We start from the raw sequence: 22144 nt of genomic DNA, 5'->3' as shown, positions 1-22144 counted from the left end.
TTTCCAGTTCTATAATGTCCTTCTTAAGATGTGGTGACCAGAACTGAACACAGTACTCCAAATATTGCCACACCATAGATTTGGCTTGCTGGAGAATACACAAGGCACTCACCTGGCTGGTAGAAGTTCATGACTCCAGGTTTCTCAATGGGGCAGAGGCAGTGAATGTAACATGAGAGGAGCACTGCTGGATCAGGCCAAGGCCTATCTAATGCACACTCTACTTGCCACAGTGACCAGGCCACATGCAGGAGTTCATATTCAATATTCTTCTCCCTTTCTGCTTGTAGTGGCATAGTGCAGTTTGGTCCCACCCCCCCGCCCCGGCCCATAAGCAGTACCCTCCATGCTCGAAAGCATCAGTAATATATTAGCCTGTCGCATGGGAGGCTGATCAGGTGACCTTTAAAAGCTCCTCCAGCCCTATCGTTCAATGAATGTATGAAGCATTTTCTTAGATGGGTTTTCTGGATTAGAAAAAATAGTTTCGCAGCTCTGTGTTTTTCTTTGTTTGTTCTCCCTTTGTCAAATAAGCTGAACTTCTTAATACATATAAATATATTCATAATGATAACCTTGCAATAGGCCTCTTGCTGCACGGCTTTAGTTTGTACTTTGCACTCGTTTAAGTGAGTTCCATTTACATGGAAAAATAATCTTTCTTTTTCTCATCTATTATACTATTGATTTCTTTCTTTCAGGTAGTTATCTGCAGTGGTGCTCACAAATACATTCATAGTTTAATATTGTCACCAGGAGTTGATTTCCTATAGACTATTGACCATAAACCATGACAAATTTAGGATCTATTTCTTCTCTTTCTCAAAAATTCAGTAAAAACTCATAAAACCATTTTTTTACCTATTCTTTCTATATTGGGTACTTTTTCTTTGTTCACAGATGCTATTTGACCAATACCATGATGAATTTTAGCTTGCTTGCATTATCTGTTGACTGTGTTATTGTAAGAAGGTACAGTTGGATTAGAAATTTGGAGGTGGCAAAAAAAATTACTGATACTATACACAGTGAAAAATTCATGTGTTTAACCATGCTAAGCATAGGGGTGTGCACGAACCAAAAAAAGTGGTTTGGTTTTAATACAAATCTATTTGAAATGAACTGTGTTGCTCCAAACCAGTTTGGTCGAACCAACCAGTCAGTCCGGTCCATTTGATTGAAACATTTCAGGCTGTTTGGGCCGCCATTATTGTAAAGGGGAATCCAGTTCAGATTCAACGGCAGCTCAGTTGTGGCCACCGTGCTTGAATGGAGGCCATTTGTGTGGCCTTATGCCACTTATGCTCCACTTATGCATGGAAGCTATTTGCATGGCCATGCAATTGTGTCTGTGCATGCACAGATGCCACCCAAATGGCCACACATTTGTGGAGGTCATAAGTGAGCAGCTGCTGAGCTGGCAGCTTGGTAAAGGAGGGGGGAGCGTACTTTGGGGGCATGCCGGGAGGGCAAGCAGCAGCTGCGCCACCTGTGTAAGCACCTTTTCCCCCTCTCTCTGCCCCCACCTGGCCAGACTTTACTGTGCCAAACCAGTTCACCTGAACTGGGCCTGGTTCAGTTCATTTGCAGACTGAACTGCTTCCAGTTCGGTCCATGATTGAACCCCTGAACCAGCCCTGGTTTGAGGCAAGCCGGTTTGGCATGGACCATTGGTGCACACTCCTAGCTAAGCATCTTATATCTATTTCTGAAATTGCTGGAAATGTTATCTTTATGGACATAACTGGAGCACCTGCAGGTGAGTAAGAAGTATTGGCAGACTCGGGATGACCTGCAGATACATTGGTTTTTAAAAACGCTGAATTAAAAAAACCCAAAGGGGGCCCCAAACCCCCCAAACTGCCCAGTGTAAGCCAATAGGACAGAATGTTCATGACACATTTAAACTCTTTGTGTGTGTGGGGGAGTTAACCCCCCACCTAATAATATTAAAACAATGGTATATGTGTGAACTCTCCTGAAAAACAGAGGAGGAATTTTCACTCTGCATCGATAATCTGATTATCATTGTACATGTGAGTGCACATGTGCATACACACACACCGTCATACAGTAAACTCACAACATTCACCATTAGACATATAACCATTATCTATTTCCCTTCCTCACAACCTCAGCAAATACTGGTGAAAACATTGAACTGACTTCTTACTAGGCATTAAATCTTGAAATGTTAGGGCTTGACTTCATTTGTTCCATTGTTTTGTTTGTTACCAACAAATGGACACTCCTAGTCCTTGCACTGAGGCTTATGGGATTGGGGTTCTTATACTAGACCTCAGCCATGGTCCTGAGAAGAACAATACAAACAGAAACACTGATACTCCTCATTACAAGACTTCAAACAAACAGGAGAATGTGGGAAATGCCAGGAAGACATTAGAAAACTAAAGTATTGTGAGAAAGATACCCTTTCATGCAGGGGCGTAGCTAGGGGAGAGGGGGACTGTGTTCACCTCTCTTCCTGGCAGACCCTCTGCATGAGGGAGATAATGAAGAAAATAGGGAGGGGTGGACTGGGGGGGCCTCAGGACCTTGGGGGCCCGGGTTCTTTGAACCCATTCACTCAATTATAATGATATCCCTGCTTTCATGTAGAGTTAATTATATTTAGGCTGAGAGAAACACATGATAATCCATGTTAAAGAATGCTAGGGACATTTTACATTCCAGAAATGCCATAGTGGTGACTTCATGCAGCATCTATAATGTAAGGTCTGTTGCTAAGACCAAAAAAGAAAAAAGAAAGAATACAAATTATGAACAAACAGTTAACACATATTCTTATTCTATGACTTTAGTAACACTTGTTGCGGACAAGTTACGAAATTTGATTCACCCTTGCCTATGAAGAAGGAAGCAGCTATTCCATCCTTTCCTCTGTGTTGTTAGGGACATTTCCCATGTATTGGTTAGTCAGGCCTAGCCTGAATGGTCCGAAATGCCTGTATTTGGAGCACTCTCATCAAAAGCTACCCCAGCTAAACCCATTGCTATCTTCCAAGTACATTTCCGCTTAAGTCATAGCGTCACAAGCATTTATTTTAATAGGCTGCAGCTATTATTAACATAACCTTCAAATGTTGACTCAAAATCCTTCCACACTTTGCTGAAATTGTCTTGAAATTTTGATCATTACCACTAATATGTTCCCTTACTCATCCCACATCCTGTACCTCTCTTCCCAGCGCGTTTTACCTGCTGTGTACTAAGGAATATTGGTGTCAATTTGCTGAAACAAATAAGCGTAGTGAAAATTCCTCCCTCCCTCCCTTTGATCACTTGTTCTGTTCTTATTAATAAGTACATCAAGTTGAAAGCAGCTTCTCTCCATAGTCGGCTAAGTGGCAGCTTGCATCGAGTGATTTAAAAGTTCCCAGTTACAAAAAGGAAATCTCTTTAACTATTTATAATTGTCTTTGTGTAAACTGTGCTCACATGTACAAGCAGGATAAAAACAGGCACAGCCCCCCGCCCCACCACTGCCTTGTTAAAGAGTCATTGTGGTTTCTTTTTTTTATTTTTTCCCCACTGAAAGGACATACTCTCTATCAAGGACTGAGAAAGTCTCCTTTTTCCTCCAGCATATGAAATATTTACATGCTAGGCAGTATCAGGAATACCCATTTTCCATAGTGCTGTACCAATGCCTGCCATCAACGTGCTGGTTAATTAAGTGTGACCTAAACCAACTTGACTTGAGCTCAGCATTAAATGCACAAAACCCATTTGAGCTGACCAGCAGCAGAAGTGGTACTCAGAGAAATTGAAAAGGATTTCTCCCAAATGCTTTCTACTTACTTACAGCACTCAAGTAATGGCTGAAGATTAGCATATGACATGACAGATTACATTAAGTCATGTCTTTCCAGTGCTTTATGACAGCGCTATCACATTAGCTTCTTAGCACCAGCACATCGAGGCATGCAAACGTTTTCAGACCCTCTTATTCAAATCTACAAGCTGACATGGCAGCCTTGATATGATTATTAGTCATTTGAGAGACTTTAATTCACGTCATCAGATAACAGGTTTTGCTAAAAGGGTAGAGAAACTGTCTGCTTTTAATGAAGCCCTAAAAAAGAAAAAAAGAAAAACCCTCAAAACCCTCTCTGCTCTCTGGGCTCCCGGTTTGACTTCATTGACAAGATCCCCCAAAGAATGAACTTGTATTGAATAACTAAGCAGGCACCTAGTTTGGGAAGGCACATGAACTCTCTTTAAAACTAGACAAAACTAAAATCTAGCACTAGAGTCTTAAAGTTGGAAGCCAAGAGCCACCTCAGAGCTTTTCTGGTCCATCCCCTGTTCAGTGCAGTGGGTAACGGCTGCAGCATCTCTCACAGATTACTGTCAAGCCGCTGTTTGAAAATCTCCAGTGAAGGAATACCCGCCACTGCACAATGTACTCTTCCAGTGTTCAAAGGGTTCTTAAATTTCAGAGATTCTTCCTTTATATAGCCCAAACCTGCTTCCTTGGCTTGTAATTTCATACCACTGGTTTTAATCCTGACCTCAAAACAGATAAGAAGTCCACTTCAGTGTGACAGCCCTTCAGATATTTGAAGATAACTATCATATCCCCACTTAATCTTCCCTTCTTCCAGCTAATCATACCTAGTACCTTCAACCCATTCCTCGAAGCATTTGGTTTCCAGGCCCCTCACCAGCTTTGTTGCCCTGCTCTGAACCTATTCCTTATCACGGTGTGTCCATGTGGTGCCCAGAACTGAACACAGTATTCCATGTGTGGCCTGACCAGCATACTATAGAGTGGACCTATTACTTTTACTTCATGTATGTATACATGTATAGTTACTCACACACTAAGGCCATTCACATGACTGTTACTGGGGCGGGAGGAAGACAGGGTCAAAGCTACCTTCCCCCCAGACAATCATTCATTTCCTGCATGGCACACGGCTTCCACGGATCTCTGGAGGCTTTGAAATTGAAGCCAGGCCTCCGGATATCCCTAAATGCACCATGCCAGGAGCGTGGTGCATTGAGGGATTTCCCCTCAAGCTGGGCACGCTAGGCATCCAGCTCTGTGTCTGCTCACACAAACAAAACCCCAGACTTGGGTAAAAGAGCACACTAGCATCCTTTTACCCAGGGAAAAGCCTGGGGGAAATTCCCGAGCTACCCTCAATCCCAGCACTTCACACGAGCAACCTCACTATGTTCAACACATGTGCGCTGTGCAGCAATACACTTTCTAGCTGTATTTCAGTGGCTTGTGCTGAACTTTCTTTTTTGAATGAATCATTTAAAATGTACCATCATTCATTTTACTCATTCAGTCATTTACTCAAAAACATGTGCATGTTTACAGACACCTGTACAATACAATGTTGTGTCTCAGTAGGACTAATGTTGTATCAAGGGGTCGTTTTGTTTAATTTACCAATGTGCAGAAGCAGAGGAGGCAGATGCAGAGGAAGATATGGCAGCAGGAGCTGCCTTGGATCCTATACTGCATCCTTTCTCACAGGGGACTGGGATTATGAGTTCTGGAATCCCTGATGTGAAGGGGAGGGCTTTCCAAGGAAATGTCAATTTCCTGCTGTGGATTCTGTGACTTTTAGACTTTGCCATGGTCCAGGGCCATAACTATAATAGGGCAAGGGGAGACAGTTGTTTGGGGGCCCACTGCCTTGGGGGGCCCCCCAGAGGCAAGTCACACGACTGACTCCCCCAGCCGTGCACCATCCCGGACTTCCTTCAGTTGTAGTCATCCTCCAAAATTGATGTGAGTGTTAAGACCTGGAGCTACCAGAACAGTATATCTTTCTGTAGTACGATTAAATGACTTGCATCGTCCACAATTTACAAAACCTTTTAAAATAATTTAGGATGATGTTCTATTGTGGCACACACACACACACACACACACACACACACACACACACACACACACGTACGTATATATGTTCTATTGTGGCACACGCGCACACACACACACACACATATATATATATATATTTTTATATATATTTATATATATATATTTACTATGCTTTTTGTTACCACTATTCAGCCTCATCTAGGATTTCTTTACTTCATGAGCTGAGCTTCAGTGGGGGGGGGGCATTTTAAAATCTTGTCTCTGGGCCCACTCCGACCTTGCTATGCCCCTGTCAGGGCACTGGGAATACTTGCCTGCCTGCCTGCCTGCCCCCTCCCCCTCCCCGAGGCACTCTTAACCCTGGACTTCGGGCTTTAGGTCCAGGCTCCACAATCACCTAGGTGTACCTCTGCCTCCGCCTCCTCTTCCTCATTTTGCAATCACATCCTCCTCTAGATCCACCTCCAACTTCCCCAGTTCCAAAGTTAAGTATTTTGTTTTGGGGAGGGGAAGGGGTGGCACCAACACCTTTGGTCTTGTAGCAGCTCTGACCCTTTTGCAAGCAGTCACATCGACCAGTCATAAAAGACTGGAGCTTTTGCAAGCATCCAGGTAAAAAAGCACACAAAGACTCAACTGCTTTTGAAGCAAACTTTGGGATGCTCGTGCATTCCTAATTAGGCTAGTGATGCACAAGCCCATTCCTCTTTGGGGCCTGAGATTGGTTGCTTACTAGACTAGACCACAGCTTCAGAGCAAGAGGTTTCTGGGTGAAACCAAAGAATCCCGGACCAAAGCCCTATTCAGATGTTGAACAGAAAAAGCTGTATTTGCATTCAGCTGTCAGTGGGAAGTCCCACTCCTGATGCGTCAGTCAGTTCCCCTCACTTCCTGTCCCATGGTACTCATGGTTACTGTGGTCCTCTGAGGAAGCGACTGCCGTAAGTGTGATGGCGGACATTTCCATGATTAGCAGCCTGGGGCAGTTGTACAGCTTTTTCCTATATAACATCTGCATAGAACTAAAATCTTTATTCTTTGTGGGCAGACATCACTCTCTCCATAGTTTATTTTTCAACAAATGCAATATATTTTCAGACTACATGTGGTTGTATCTTTTAAAAGAAAGATAGAGCAACAGCAGGAGTGGACACATCTTCACCTCTTGCCTGTGGGCTTCCCAGAGGCATCTGGTGAGCCACTGTGGGAAACAGGATGCTGGACTAGATGGGCTTGTGCCAGCGTGGTGTAGTGGTTAGAGGGCTGGACTAGGACCGGGGAGACCCGAGTTCAAATCCCCATTCAGCCATGAAACTAGCTGGGTGACTCTGGGCCAGTCACTTCTCTCTCAGCCTAACCTATTTCACAGGGTTGTTGTAAGGAGAAACTTAAGTATGTAGTACACTACTCTGGGCTCCTTGGAGGAAGAGCGGGATATAAATGTAAAATAATAATAATAATAATAATAATAATAATATTCTTATTACCTATTCAAACTGTCATCTCTAACCAAAGGAATGGGAACTTTTGAAAAATAGTGGCCAGCATCCAAACTAACCCTGTGTTGGGTTTTATGTTGTGGGGGGGGGAACATAATTTTCCGCAATTCCCTCTTCTCTCTACACTGCCTCTCCTTCCTATAACTATGACTCGAGCTTCAGAGAGGGAGAGGCAGCTGCAGAAGTAACAGAGAATTGCCAAAAATGGAATTCAAAATACAAAATTGCAGCCCCTGCAATAGAAAGCCATGGTGCATTGGCACAGATTTAGGCTAGATCTTGCCAGCATTCCCAAGGTGCGATGGTTTTGCTCTTCTTATCTTTCTAATACATTCACTCCATTTTTTTCCAAGCATCAAGGAGTTGCTTTCTTATCAGCTGCTCTTCCCCATCATTCCTTCTGCTTCATTTTTCAAGATCAGTACAAGACAATGATTGCCTTCAGCAAATTCAAAACTGGGTGAGCTCATCCAACCATCCTCAGCTGGTGCATCCTATTATAGCTCATGCTGTGTTTTGAAGTTTTGTGGAGTAACTTTTGTCCATTGAGATCTCGGATGACAATGTACCTTTCAAGCCATTGGAAAGATCTTCATTGACTTCCATAGTTATGGATATAATGGTGTACCCGGCTGAATTCCGTGCTTCATTATGGGCTGTGTCCCGACCTATAAATTTATGAGTCTCAATTCCCCTCAAGCCACAGTGACCTTCCACTGATGTCAGCTGAAGAGTGCAACACTATTTTCCTTTGCACAGCGAGAGTCCACACACCAGCCTCCTTGCATCTCTGCCTCATTAATTCTCCATCTCTTATAAAACTGCTTCTTAAAATGTATATTTCAGCCTTGCTTATTATGCTTCTTAATTTCTCTCTTTCTCTAATTGGATTTATGACTAAGTACTTTAACTTATTCATCTTTTTTTTTTTTTTGGCAAGCATGTTGCGTAATTTAAACCATTACTTTAGATGATATCGTATAGTGTTCTGGGACAATGTTTGTGTAAAAGATGCCATGCAAAATCAAGTTGTTCTGCATCATGTTTTAAACAGATTTTTTCCCAAGGTTTTCTATGAAGCATAAAAGATTCTTTAATTACGTTCTATGCTGCTAGCATCAACATGTTCATTATATATTTTTTGGTTCTACAACTTACAAGACTTCTGAAACTTATTAAACTTTTAACAATGTACATCATTAACCCACAGAACTTGCTGCCAGAAGATAACTGTGACTGAGTGCTTAGGACTTGACATTTGTGTGATTATATTAAAATCTCCTGTCACACAATACTGATAAAATAGTGTTATTTGACCACGTAATATAGTGAAAGCAGCTGTTTTGGTGTTTATTCCCTTCAGTATGTAGTAAATGTTCTCCATAACCTTGTTGTGAGACTAAATGGAATTCAACTGCTGGATGGGCCAACGATGCTTTGATATGGTTAACTTGATGAGGAAAATTACTCCAAGTAGCCTCATGGAAATTAAAAGGACAAGTTAGGCATTGCATTGTTCTGCTGGCTCATCATGTACTCAACCATTCTGACAAGCCAGTTCTATGTGGATCTGCTTGTGAAAGGTCAAACATTGCCACAGAAATCCTTATTAACTAGCAATAGAAGTAGAAGAATGTAGCATCCAAATAAAATGTTTCCCATATCAATTAAATGTACATGAAATATACATGATAGTGCTTTATACATAATAATAACAACAAATACACTGACATCTGCTGATCATATATACAGGACAATGTGGCATGATAGTTGTGTCTAAGCCCTATTGAAAGTGGGACATGACTAAGCCATCTCTAAGTCCTGTTCCATTGTGTTCAGTAGATATAGTCATTACAACTGATTTTTGCTCAATTTGCATGTATCCAGTGATGTATTTGTGGCATCACTGAAACAGTTCCTATCAGGGTTATCTCTTTGATCCTCTAGAGTACTACCACCTTTTGTTCTTTGCTTTTATGTGGAAAAAGGATGCAGGTTAATTGCCACAAGCTTGCAATATAGTAGATCACAGAATTGTTCCTTGCAAAGGTACCCAGAATGATGTGCCTAGAATCAGTGTCCAGTCACAAGGCCTTTCTTTTCCTGTACTTGCATTTGCAGCATATGAGTCCGTTGGGCATGAAATGAGGCTGAGGGGAAGGTGAAGTCCATTCTCAAAGAGCTTTTCCAGCCAAGCAAAGGGGTTAGTGAGGAGCTACTACAGCTATTCACTGTTGTATCCAGACCTTTGGCAGATGATGGTGCTAGCATAAAGCACCATTCAGGGACATACCATCAATAAGACAAAGCGGGGGAAATGTCTCCTGGCTCACAGCCTCTGAGGGGCCTACAATGCCAGTCCTTGCCTGGCCTCTCTCCACAGATAGGGCCTTCTGAGGCAGTGGAGGGAAGGGAAGGCAGGAAAGGAAGAGGCGCCCATGCCGGAGACGAGTGTGGAGACAAGCAGAGCCACCCCTACCAGAGACTTTGTTGTCTCTCTTTCTGTGTGTTTCCCCCTCTCTGTTCCCTCAAAAACAGGTAAGTGAGACCATGAGAGCAGAGAAAGAGATGTTGCTGCTGAGAGATGGGCAGTTCTGGAGACGGAGTCCTTTGTACTAAACGCTCCTTTGCAAAAGGAGGGAGGTGGAGGAATTTGCCTCCTGATTAAGGGGAGGGGGATGGCTCATTTTCGGAGAAGAACCAGCAAGGAGGTCAGGGAGGGGAATCAGAGCAGTTAAAGATGATATGATGTGAAATGTTTCAGTTCAGAAGGATATGGATGTTTTATATGCCCTTTTGGATATTAATAACACTGAATTTTGTTTGTATATTTTAAATGTGATGCAGTGTTCATTTTACTGTTTGTTTTAAATGAACAAATGAAAAATTGTTTGTTTGTTTTTTAAATCCCACCATGCTACAGCCCTGACAAAAATTGCTAAGCTTGGAACAGAAGCTTCCTTTGGAACCCACAGAAGGGGAGGAGAGCTGGTCTTGTGGTAGCATACATGAATTGCCCCCTTGTATTTCACAAAGTTGATACTGTTGTATTATTTGGTTCTGCTGTTGTTTACACTGTGTAACTGTAGTCTCCTGCCCTCTCTTAATCTGCTACACTATATTACACATGTCCTTAATGTTCTTCTTCAGCAGAGACATGGGCCAGGAGAAGGAGAGGAAGGCAGCAAGAGGCCCATTTTAAAATCTTGTCTCCGTGCCCACTCCAATCTTGGTACATCCCTGCACAATCTCTTATTCCTGCAACCTCCACTTTCCAAACAACATGCTTGATCAGGAGCACAACTTTAAAATTATAGGATTTTTTCAAAATCCATAAATATTAGAGTAACTTTTCTTCTAACATTCTTTCATTTATTCTTATGCCAGCAGCAACAAGGCATTCAATTGTACATATCACAGTGAATGCCCATCTTGTAGCTCTGAAAAAGAAGCATTGGCACCATCAATTATACTGCAATTTCTGAATGTTCACCAAGCAAGTAAGAAGAAATGCTGAATGCTTCATCAGGAACAAACTGACTACCAGAAGTAGGACCAGAAATGACTGTGACATATTTAAATATATTCTGTATCATTCTTTTCAGTAAAAACTGGATGCAGCAGAAAACACTATGCAATTGTCCTACCTCCTTTCATTTCAATGGGGCATATGCAGAAGAAGAGCCCAGTGGGGATAGTGTCCTTCACCGCCTCATTTTGCTACATCCAGAGTTGTGGGGTGGATTTTTTTCAAGAAATATTCCCCATACTTTAAATTTTCTGTGGAAAATTTTCCATTTCTAAAATATCTATTTGGCTACTTTAAAAACTTTTGAGATACAGTGCAGAAATTAATATGATGGGGTGGGTTTTTTTAAACTGTACAAATAGGTCAAATAACATGCCAATTCAGATCACAATCTGTTTAAGGCATCAGGGGAAATTGTATAATAATTTTAAAAGGCAAAATTAATGCAGATTTTATGCAAATGAGGGGGAAATTTCCATGGGAAAAGTTCTGGTAAATTTTTCAATTCACAATTTTCTGAAAAGCCCACAGTTTCTCACTACATCCAAGAGTGACATGCATGTACCATGCTGCCAAGGGCTCCCTCTGATTTCTGTTAATACCAATGGAATACATTCAAGGGTATGTTTCTCGTCTTGAGAAGCACAAACATTATGAAAGCTCCTTTTTTGCAATGCAGAAAACCTTCAAACAATGTTAGCGTGGCATGATAATCATACTGACAATGATTTGTAATAGTTTGCCAAAGTTCCATGTAATATAAACTAGAAATCCATATTGCTCAAGTAACCCTTTGCCAGGATCCTTTTGTCTTTCAAGTGTCAACTCACATTCTTTACAAAATCCCATTGCAGTAAACTTGTGTTAATTGATACATTATGGACTCAGAAGGGTTCCCCCCCCCCACTCATTTGCCAAGGAACCTTTCCCCCTACCTATAAAAAGAATTCAGTGTACATGTTCCCAGTGATGTAAGGCTGAGTTAAACATATATTTTTAATTGCAAGTTTATTCTTGAATATTTTTAGAAATTCCTCTGCCTGGTGCTAAAGTTTTATTTCCAGTTTTATAACAAATGTTATAGGAAACTGCAAGGAAATCATAAGGCGACACAAACCCAGCATAAACCCATGCTCATCCAGTGGCGTTATTCTTCAATAGTGATTTGCAGATGTCATGGTTTTATACCAGTGCTGTTTTCTAGCAGTATGGTGCCATTAGGAAAGGCATGGAGAAGGTAGTCCCCTGTGTTTCAGATCCTGTGGTTATGCCTCAAGAGCATCTACAGCCTTGACTATTGCACAGGTTTAATACACTGATTGGATCTGAATGTAATCTAAGGAGAGCATTGCAGGATCAGGCGGAGATCTAGGACTTTTACAGACATCCACAACATGGGCTCTGAAAAGAACTTGTAAGTAAGTATAACGTGAGAGTTTGCAGAGAATCTTCTTCTTGCCTTTTCTCCCGGGATCTGGCAGGGAGGTCACACAGGCAGCAGAGGGCCCCTTGAGTGATTTCTGCTGCACCACCTGCTGGCCAACACTTACTTTCTATGACTAATTTACATTTGTCAGAAAAGTCGTTTGCAAAGTGGTCCATTAATCGTTAATCACAGAAAGCAAGAGCTGGCCAGCAGGGGACGCAGCAGAAATCATGCCAGGAGCCTCCTGCCTGTGTGACCTCCCCATCAGATTCCAGAAGAAAGGACAAGGAGAATCTGCTAGAGTGTCTGGATTCTTTATAAGCTCTCATGTTATAATTATTCACAAGCTCTTTTCAGTGCACGTTTTATGGACATCTGGAAAAGCCCCTAGTCCAGCATCCTGTTTCTAACAGTGGCCAGTCAGGTGCTTCTGAGAAGCCACAAGCAGGGCATAAAAGTGACATCTGCTCCATTATTTGCCCCCAGTTTTCATAGGCTTACTGCCTCTGAATATGGAAGTTCCATTTAACAATCGCAGCTAAGAGCCATTGATAGGCTTATCCTCCATGGATTTGTCTAATCTCCTTTTAAAGCCATCAGAGCCAATGGCCAGGATCTAGGGTTGCCACTGGCCCTTGATTGACCAAGCCAGCCAATTCTTTGACCCAGCTCCTTTGCCAGACAAAGAGTTTAGTTTGAAAAGTTGAATTGTGTTGTTGTTGTTCTACCTCTCTTTCAAGCCTCATCTGAATGTGTGTTCAGGAAAGCTTCCTGGGAGGTTCCACTGGTGCCAAGAGAATGGGGCCCATACCTGCTTACCATTGAGTTCCAAGCATAAGATTTGAGCCCTAATATGTTTCATGCATGAGGGAAATAGAATAGATGACAACATGGAGGACATCTGCCTGAGATGTGCTTCCCCTGGTTTCCCCCTTTGACTTCTCCACACGTTACCCCACATGTTTTGGGAATACAAATGAGCTCTTTTCACTTCATGTTCCCTCTCCTTGTAACAATCTTTTAGCCCTGCCCTATTTGAAGACTCTGGGTTGATTTGTGCTGCAGCATTGAGTGGTGAGCTGCTGGTGTGAATGAGTCATTCAACTTGCATCAATGCATCACAATGCTTTTCAGGGCCATCCATTCACACAATCAGCTGAGGGTTAACATGTTCTCATAGGTTATTTCTCATAGTAATAACCTATGAGAAATCACATGATGCCCATGAATGTGTGAGCCTTATGTTTCTTTTTAGATTGTGAACCCTTTGGGGACAGGGATCCATCTTATTTATTTATTATTTCTCAGTGTAAACCATTTTCTCTGAGCCATTTTTGGAAGGGTGGTATAGAAACTGAATGAATGAATGAATGAATGAATGAATGAATGAATAAAGTAGTAGTAGTAAGGCGGACAGTGGTGGCTTGCTTCCCTCTTCTACTGAGAACCCCTCACCTATGTCTGGAGTACCTTTTGGAGATTTTCATAGAGCTCCCAACAAATCTTGAGGGGATAAGCCACAGCAATTCCTTTACTTCAGGGGTGAAGGTGTAATTTCAAGAATCCATGTGCAGCTACTGCTGCTGCCAGGTCTGCCATGCCTGCCACACCAGGCACCCAGTGGTGGCACCCCTGGTACCACTTTTCTCTTCCTCCTCCCACACAACTATCTGTGGTGGTGGCGGCGGCAACCTCCCTGAGGAAGCGCCCACCTCTCAGCCGTCACCGCTGTTGTGCGCAGCAGGGAAAGAAGGAGCGCCCTGCATGCCATGTAAAGAGAAGGGGTGCCACTGGGGGTGTACCGTGGGGGGAAGGGGCACTGCAGGAGGGCACCACCACTGTATGGGCCCCCCCCTGAATATAGGCTGCCTATGCCCTCCCTATGCTACTGCTTTACGTAGATTCCTACACCGGTAGTGGTTGCTGCTCAAGTAAGGGACAGCTGCTTCCCAAGAGTTACTATAGAAGGGAAATGAAGTTCAAAGAAGTGTTGCTCGCCACAGTTAGGATTCCCTTCTGACAGCAAACTATAGCTTTAATTCTCATTTGCTCTGTCCCAGTCTTCTAACAGATTGCATTCCTCTCCGTCTCTTTCTCCCTCTCTCTCTATCGCCCTGTTATTATTCTTCCCCTTTAACGTGATTAATGCCTTTCAAGAAATGGACTTGTGTGTGCTGATTCAACTATTCTGAGTGCTAATATATGGAGTCCACCACACTGAGAACAGCTGTTTGATTGCCACAAGCTGATGGACCCTGATGTACAACTGCGTTATCTCCAGCTTCCACCGTTTGTGAGGTCTAATACTTATCATGCTGCGGCTTGTATACGGAGGTGCTGCTAGGTGGATGAAATCAATTGTTTGAGAAGTTAAGGGAACTGTGGGTTTAGATTAATCTTACCTGTTAACAATGCTAGTCATGCTAGAAAGTCAACTTGCAGTGCTTCCTTTTGGAGGGGCTAGAATAGGTTGCTTTTGGGTTTCTGTCACTGTGGGCAAAGTTTTCTTCAAGTGGAAGGTTTTCATCCTAATAGAAGGTGATCAAAATTAAAAGAAAAACAGGTTAATGAAGGTAATTGTGTTAAATGGGCAGTGAGATGGTACAGATTTTTCACTATGGTTTGAATCTGGTTTACAAACCTTCATTCAGGCTAATCTTGGTTAGCATTAACTGTGGTTATTGTAAAAGCAGGCACAATGCCATACCTTTGAAAAACAAAGAAAGAGGGAATTCACACGGGAGAAGGGAAGGGGGGGAATAGAGAAGCTCACAGCCCCTCCTTCAGTCCCTCAAACATGGTCCAGAGAAGAGATGTGCAAACTCCCTTTGTTCACACTGCATTGGCTCAACAATGAGCTAAGTGTTTTCCCCATCACTAGGAAAATAGCACAACTTATTTCTATATAAATAACCCCGCCCCCCCCCAATCCCATGAGTTCCATTGGCGCTGGGTATTATCACTATGCTGATGACACTCAAATCTATTTTGATTTGTCATCAACATCAGGAAATGGTGTTAGCCCCTTAAATGCCTGTACATGCAGTAATGGGCTGGATGAGGGATAATAAACTGAAGCTGAATCCAAGCCAGACAGAGATGCTCATTGTTGGGAGTCATAATCTGCAAGATGTGATAGGACGTCCTGTTCTGGACAAGGTTGCACTTCCCCAGAAAGAACAGTTCCATAGCTTGGGAGTGCAATTGGACCCAGCGGCTGAGTGGCCAGATTTGGCTTTTTAAAAGCCAAATTCTGGCTTACGGCCCATTTGACCCACGAGTATACCCCTTAGGTTCTGGCAACCTTGGCAGGTCTCTCCTTGGTGCCTCAGGTTGAGGCTGTGGCCAGGAGAGCTTTTTACCAGCTATGATTTATCTGACAACTCTATTTCTTTAGGAGAATGACCTAAAAACAGTGGTGCACCAGCTGGTAACTTCCAGGTTGGACTACAGCAATGCGCTCTATGTAAGGCTGCCATTGTATGTAGTTCCGAAATTTCAGTTAGTTCAAAATGCAGCAGCCAGATTGGTCCATGGGTATCCCTAAGAGAACACATTATGCCTGTTCTCAGACAGTTGCACTGGCTGCCAATATGTTTCCGGGCAAAGTACGAAGTGCTGGTTATGACCTTTAAAGCCCTGGATGGCTTAGTTACCTGAGGGAACGCCTTTCTCTACAAGATCCCCACCACTCATTGAGATCATCAGGAGGGGTCTGTCTTCAGGTGCCACCAGTTCATCTGGTGGTGACCTGGGATCGAGCCTTCTCTGTTGTCGTCCCTAGGTTGTGGAACACACTCCCCGTGGACATAAGAGGATCGTCTTCCTTAGAGGCCTTCAGCAGAGCCTTAAAAACCCATCTTTGTAGCCTGGCTTTTAACGATAAGTTTTAAATGTAATTTTGATCTATTTTTAACTGATTTTTTTGTTTAAATTGTTATGTATTTTTTATTTAATGTAAACCGCCCTGAGCCACCTTTGGAAGGGTGGGGCTCAAGGTTGACTCAGCCTTCCATCCTTCCGAGGTCGGTAAAATGAGTACCCAGAATGTTGGGGGCAATATGCTAAAAATCATTGTAAACCGCTTAGAGAGCTCTGGCTATAGAGCGGTATATAAATGTAAGTGCTATTGCTATTGCTATAAATCAAATAATAAATAAACTCCTTCCATCCCATTCCACCCACCCAGCCCATTTTCCACCCCACCCCCTCCCTTTAAATGCCTACTGGGCTGGGAAAGCAGTCTTGAGAAAACTACATTGCCACCCAAAGCCAGTTTTCTGTCTTGGCACAGGCCAGAGATGGGAGGAAGAGAAAGATCTCCATCCCTCCCTCTTTTCTTCCTCCGGGCACCAACAGCACTGCTTTTTTGTGGGGGGTGGGCTTAAAGGGAGGAAGTGAGAGACTTTGGGAGATTGAGGGGCTGGGTGACTGGGGGATTTGGCTCAGATTTTCATCCAAGCCAGAGAGGGGGAATGCAGGTGCTGACAACATTTACTCCTTTGAGGCTAACATTACACAAGCTGATTCCTGGGCCAAGCCTGGTGAGCGTCACTGTTTAAGAGAGTGGCAGTGTTACATTGTCAGTGAGCCGATGTGGGAAGGAAGAGGCAGCACTTGTCATCTCATCTTCTTACTGTGCTTCATTATGAGCTTAAAAGTATCTCCATATGATCTTTGTATCCGTGGAGTGGGGGAGGGGGGAGGGATTTCAGATCATGTCTGTCAATGAAGTCTTCCAAGTATGCATTAGCTATAATTCCCTGTCTCTGAGTGTACACATGTAATTATCTTTTAGAGATCTTGCCTTCTATTAACATGACAATTGTCATTCTTGCTTCTGCTTTAGTTTGTATAAAAAATAATGTTTCTATAAAGTGGGGGAGAAACCTCTAATCAGAAATGTAACACAGACGTTTATGCTGCTGCTACATTATATTTTTCACACATTCGGTTGCCTACTGAGGAAAGTCCTTTCGTACTCAGACTTTTAGCAGATCCTACAGATCTCAACAAGTTGGGGTAATAAAATGTGAACCCTCATGCTGTTGTGGTAGGAATGTGTTTAGTGGATATATTGAGGAATATTAAAGCTGCTACTAAGCAAGTAGACAGATAACCAGACTGATGTAACTTTTTTCATTACTTAGGAACAGAGGAAACTGCCATACACTGAGTCAGACCATTGGTCTATCTAGCTCAGTATTGTCTTCACAGACTGGCAACGGCTTCTCCAAGGTTGCAGGCAGGAATCTCTCTCAGTCCTATCTTGGAGATGCCAGGGAGGGAACTTGGAACCTAGAACTTGGAACCTTGGAACCCCTACTTGGAACCTTGGAACTTGGAACCTTGGAACCCCTGCTAACTTGGCAAAGAGGCATCTTCGAACGTGGTGATTCTCTTTATTTAGCAGGGGAGAGTAACTGGCCCTATCCCATCCCAGCACAGTACCACCAGTGACTGTTGCTGGTGCCTAGCTTATGTTTCTTTTTTAGATTGTGAGCCTTTTGGGGACAGGGATCCATCTTATTTATTTATTATATCTCTGTGTAAACTGCCCTGAGCCATTTTTGGAAGGGCAGTATAGAAATCAAATTATTATTATTATTATTAGCTCTTCTGAGAGTGGCTCCATCCCCTGAGGGGAATATCTTACAGTGCTCACACTTCTAGTCTCCCTTTCCAAAATGTTGAGGCCATGCCAGTTGCTCTCAACTGTCATGGCATGCGTGTCAGGTCAGGGCTGATTGGAGACCCAATATGCTTCCCCCCTCTTCCTTCACCTGGGATCCAGGTGTGGGCAATGGGCAGGAAGCAAGCTGTGTGATGTCATCTTTGGTCCTTAGGGAGTGCTCAGTTAGTAGTGGGTGGTTGTTGTATTTGTTTGAGGCTGCTGCCATAGAAATGTTAAAGCCACCCATGTCAGTCAGAGACCTAAAAGGGAATTTAGAGGATAAAGCAATGCCTTTGAAACAGAAACTGTACTGGAGGGCAAGGTGGCAAGTTGAGTGCTCCTTACAGTGCAAAGAGGACATCACACAGCCTGTCTTCTGCCCACATCCAGGGACCAGGTAAAGGAGTAGGAGTAGGGCAGGGCAGCTCCAACAGATATGCCCAATATCCATACAGTTTCAGTATGACAGTATGGTGGTTTCCAAGGGTTCTGACCTACCGGATGCTCCCCGCTCTCCATGATGGAACTCCCACCAATATCATTCATACACATTATCTTCCTCTTTCTCTCTCTCACACACGCCCAGCACACTGATGGTGGCTGCTGCTGTCTGCTGCTGCTCCATTCTCAGGTTGGCCTGGAATGCTACTGTCTTTGGATTCCTGGTCTTAGAAGAGTGAATAGGCAGATAAGCAGCACTCATGACTTGGTGTTGGATAAATACATTCAAATATGGCCAAAACCAGAATGTTTACAGGTTTTTGGTCCAGGAATGTAGCCTGGAAGTATGGCAAGCATATTGTAACACGGTAGCAAGGCCGACAACATAGCCTCTTCTTCCTCTTATTTCTCCATTGCTTCAGACTTCTTGATGTTCAGTAAATAAATGGATAATTTTAAAAAACATACACATAGAATCAAGGAACAAGCATTATTATGTGAATGAGTTGAGAAACCTGTTTCAGTTTGTACAAGCCTTCAGTTTTCTAAAGTATAAGAAACTCAAAGTGAAAGTTCAGAATCTGAAGCTATGAATCTTCCAGACAGTGATTCTGATGACAGAATAAACTTGAGTTATGCTTTTATTTTCAAGGCTATATTATTTACTTGGGATGTAATGTAATATGATAAATGAATATGGGTTTAGAGTTGCTAATTTTGTCAACAGCCACTATGATACTTATTGCACGTCATGAAAATATATTGTTGAAGATGAGTTCAATGTTATTATAAAGTTTCAGTAATATCACCATTTATTGCTACCCCTTTTTAGACTTTTCTCTGAAAATATGAATTTCTTTTGTTTCTACATTACAATGCTGCCTTCTATATACTGTCTCTAAGCCAAAATAATAACAACATTCCTTTGATTATTTCTATAGATAATACATTTCATGTTCTGGAAGGTGTAAAATAAGTTTAGGTTTCATAAACAATGCATATATTTTCGTGCACGCACATACACACACCCCAATGTGTTTGGTTCCACAAAAAATAAGGGGGAAAATATTATTGTCTTTCATGGCTTAGATGGTTTAGACTTTACATTAAACTCCACCAGGTATGCAGATGATGATGACAAATATTTATATACCGCTCTTCAACCAAAGTTCTCAAAGCGGTTTACATAGAAAAAATAATAATACATAAATAAGATGGCTCCATGCCCCCAAAGTGCTCACAATCTAAAAAGAAACATAAGATAAACAACAGCAACAACCACTGGAAGGATGCTGTGCTGGGGATGGATAGGGCCAGTGGTTCTCCCTCTACTTAATATAAGAGAATCACCACTTTAAAAGGTGTTTCTTTTAGATAGCGTGGGAGAAAGGTATAGACAATGCAAAAGCACCAGCGGGGTTCATGGAGCACAATGCCCGCAGAATACTATTCTCTGTACATAATGTTAAGAATGCTGGCCACCTGTTTCTGTTGTTAGGCAGATTCCTGGCAGATTCTGATTGGAGCCTGTTTATTTTGTCACAGGTCAGGAAATGGGAGCCATTGTGTCTGGACCCACCCAGCCTTCAATCCTATTTGTTAGAGAGTTCAGAAGGGGGAGATTTCTTTATCTGCCACAGCTACAGTGGAAGTACACAGGTAAGGGAGCACTGCTAATATTGTCTGGAGACATGGAAGCTATTCACACGATTGCAGAAAATTGAGCTAGCCTCCGCTAGCCCGAATTTCTGCAATTGCGAGAACCAGCGGGCTCGCCTGCGAGCCCGGTGGTTCTTGAGCTGGTAACCTGCTCAAGTAGACCACCCCTAAAACCAGGTTTGTGGAGAGAGCACTCTGCAAACCTGTTTTTAAAAAAATTGTGAGTAGCTACAGCATGGCTCCACGCCGTGGCTACTCACAAGGAGACCACCAGAGGGGTGGCAAAAAGCCGCCTCCCGGCTCCAGGGGTCTCACCAGCATGCCCTGCGCAAGTGCGCAGGGCATGCTGGAGATTCTGGGGGCCAATCAGCCCCCACTCCCCCCAGTCCCCCAGCTCTGTCACAGAGCCGGCAATTGTGTGGGCGGCCAATCTGGCCTCCCAGGGCTCTTGTGCAGGGAGAGCGGGCTTAGCCCGCTCTCCCCACTCAGCTTCTCAAACCGGGTCTCACTGATCGTGAGACCCGGCTCATGGAGTTAAAGTCCCAAATAGAGTAGTTTGTTTAGGAAATCCATCAGGGAGATGGATAAGATCTATCATGCCTCATTGCTAGCCACATACAGGGAGTGGGAGAAGGGGAGAAGACGGAAGTCTCTCTCTCAGGTGAGAAAGTGACACCTGAGACTATCCGTCTAACAAAGGGGAATCAGAGTTGAGAAAGCATGGTCAGAGGGGGGATGCCCTTTCTGGCTATCTCTACCCCAAAAGCCCCTAGTGGTCAATAGGGTTGCTGGTGCTTAGAGCTGATGCCTTCTGGAGTTACATCTCCAACACTATTAAGGCCTCCTTGGTGGAAGAACAGACCCATGGGCATAGTTATAATTGAATGTCCCTAGACTCCTGCAGTGTGTATGTGGGGGGGGGGGGGGGACTTGCTGGGTAACAGCTCACTTTTAGCTCCTGAATATATGATGTGATTGTAGTAGGATATATGTTTACAACTGTTTCTGAGCCATGGGGATGCATGCACTCTGTGTGTGTGTGTGTGTGTGTGTGTGTGTGTAAGCATCTGCATCTATGGGGAGTGTGTGATATTATTTGCATAGGAGTGAGAAATATTTTGGTTTTTACCATGACCTTGCAGTTCTTCTGCAGCAAAGACCTAGTGGCAGGCGGGAGAAGAAAGCAAGGGGCACAGGAGCCCATAGCTGCGGATAGAGGTACTCTTGGAGGATGAAAGATGCCTTCCTAGTCCAAAGGACACTCGGGCCACCTCTGAACATAATGGAGAACCTGAGGCAAACTTACCTCAGGTTTGACCCCACCCCCATGATGTCCAAATGATAGGAACCATGGTTCCCCGACCCAACCATGGTTCTGATTTTGCCCCCAAACCTTGCAATGAACGCTCGGTCTGTAGTGCGTTACACTCACCCAACTGAGGGTCCGTTCCCTCCACCTTGTTGTCTAGATTCTGAATTAACTCCAAAGCAGAGTTAAGGCAGAAAGCTCCTCCCACGGGCATCTACTCTGTTGGCTGGTGCAGGCTGTCCTTCCAGGGTCAGAGGAAGCCCATGCAGCCAGTCCCAAGGTGGCCACTGTGTGCCTGATGCAGAGGCTGGTTAGAGGACACAACCACTCAGCTTAGCTGGTGATAGTGGATTCCTGCTTGGATAAAAATATGGAGAAAAATCAGATAAAAGCACATTTTAAAACTGCTGTGCTTGAGGCAGCATGGTTGAGGACTTGGTCTTTTAACTGCATCTCAGCTGCAATCTGAGCTCCCTCTGAGTGTGGCTTGCTTTGAGAGGGCTGCCCACTTTGAGAATGGGCGGGTGACATTTCTGGCATGGGAGTCTCGCCTGAGAAGTTTGCATTGGCACCCTCTGGGCTCTGCATAAACAAAGTGCTTCAGTTTCCAAGGCTGCCATACCTTGAAGTTCATAAACATCAGCATTCATCACCCTCCCGCCCCCACCCCATGCAACCCCCAAATGAAAAGGATCTGTATGTCTGCACGTTTACATGTGTGTGATCACCAGGACAATC

At 43.5% G+C, this 22144-nt stretch overlaps 1 long non-coding RNA gene across 2 annotated transcripts in view; it reads left to right on the top strand.

Annotated features, from left to right (window-relative positions):
* LOC128324605 (uncharacterized) overlaps positions 1-10988 on the top strand; it is a 28095-nt gene extending 17107 nt beyond the window's left edge. For both annotated transcript variants that reach the window (XR_008306981.1, XR_008306980.1), the window contains exon 4: positions 10756-10988. This is a non-coding gene — a long non-coding RNA (uncharacterized LOC128324605). The remainder of the gene's footprint in view (positions 1-10755) is intronic.
* The last annotated feature ends 11156 nt before the right edge of the window (positions 10989-22144 follow it).

Source organism: Hemicordylus capensis, chromosome 4 (assembly GCF_027244095.1).
Source record: "Hemicordylus capensis ecotype Gifberg chromosome 4, rHemCap1.1.pri, whole genome shotgun sequence".
NCBI lineage: Eukaryota > Metazoa > Chordata > Lepidosauria > Squamata > Cordylidae > Hemicordylus > Hemicordylus capensis.
The sequence above is the reverse complement of the archived record's forward strand: the minus strand, read 5'-3'. Positions and strand labels throughout refer to the sequence as shown.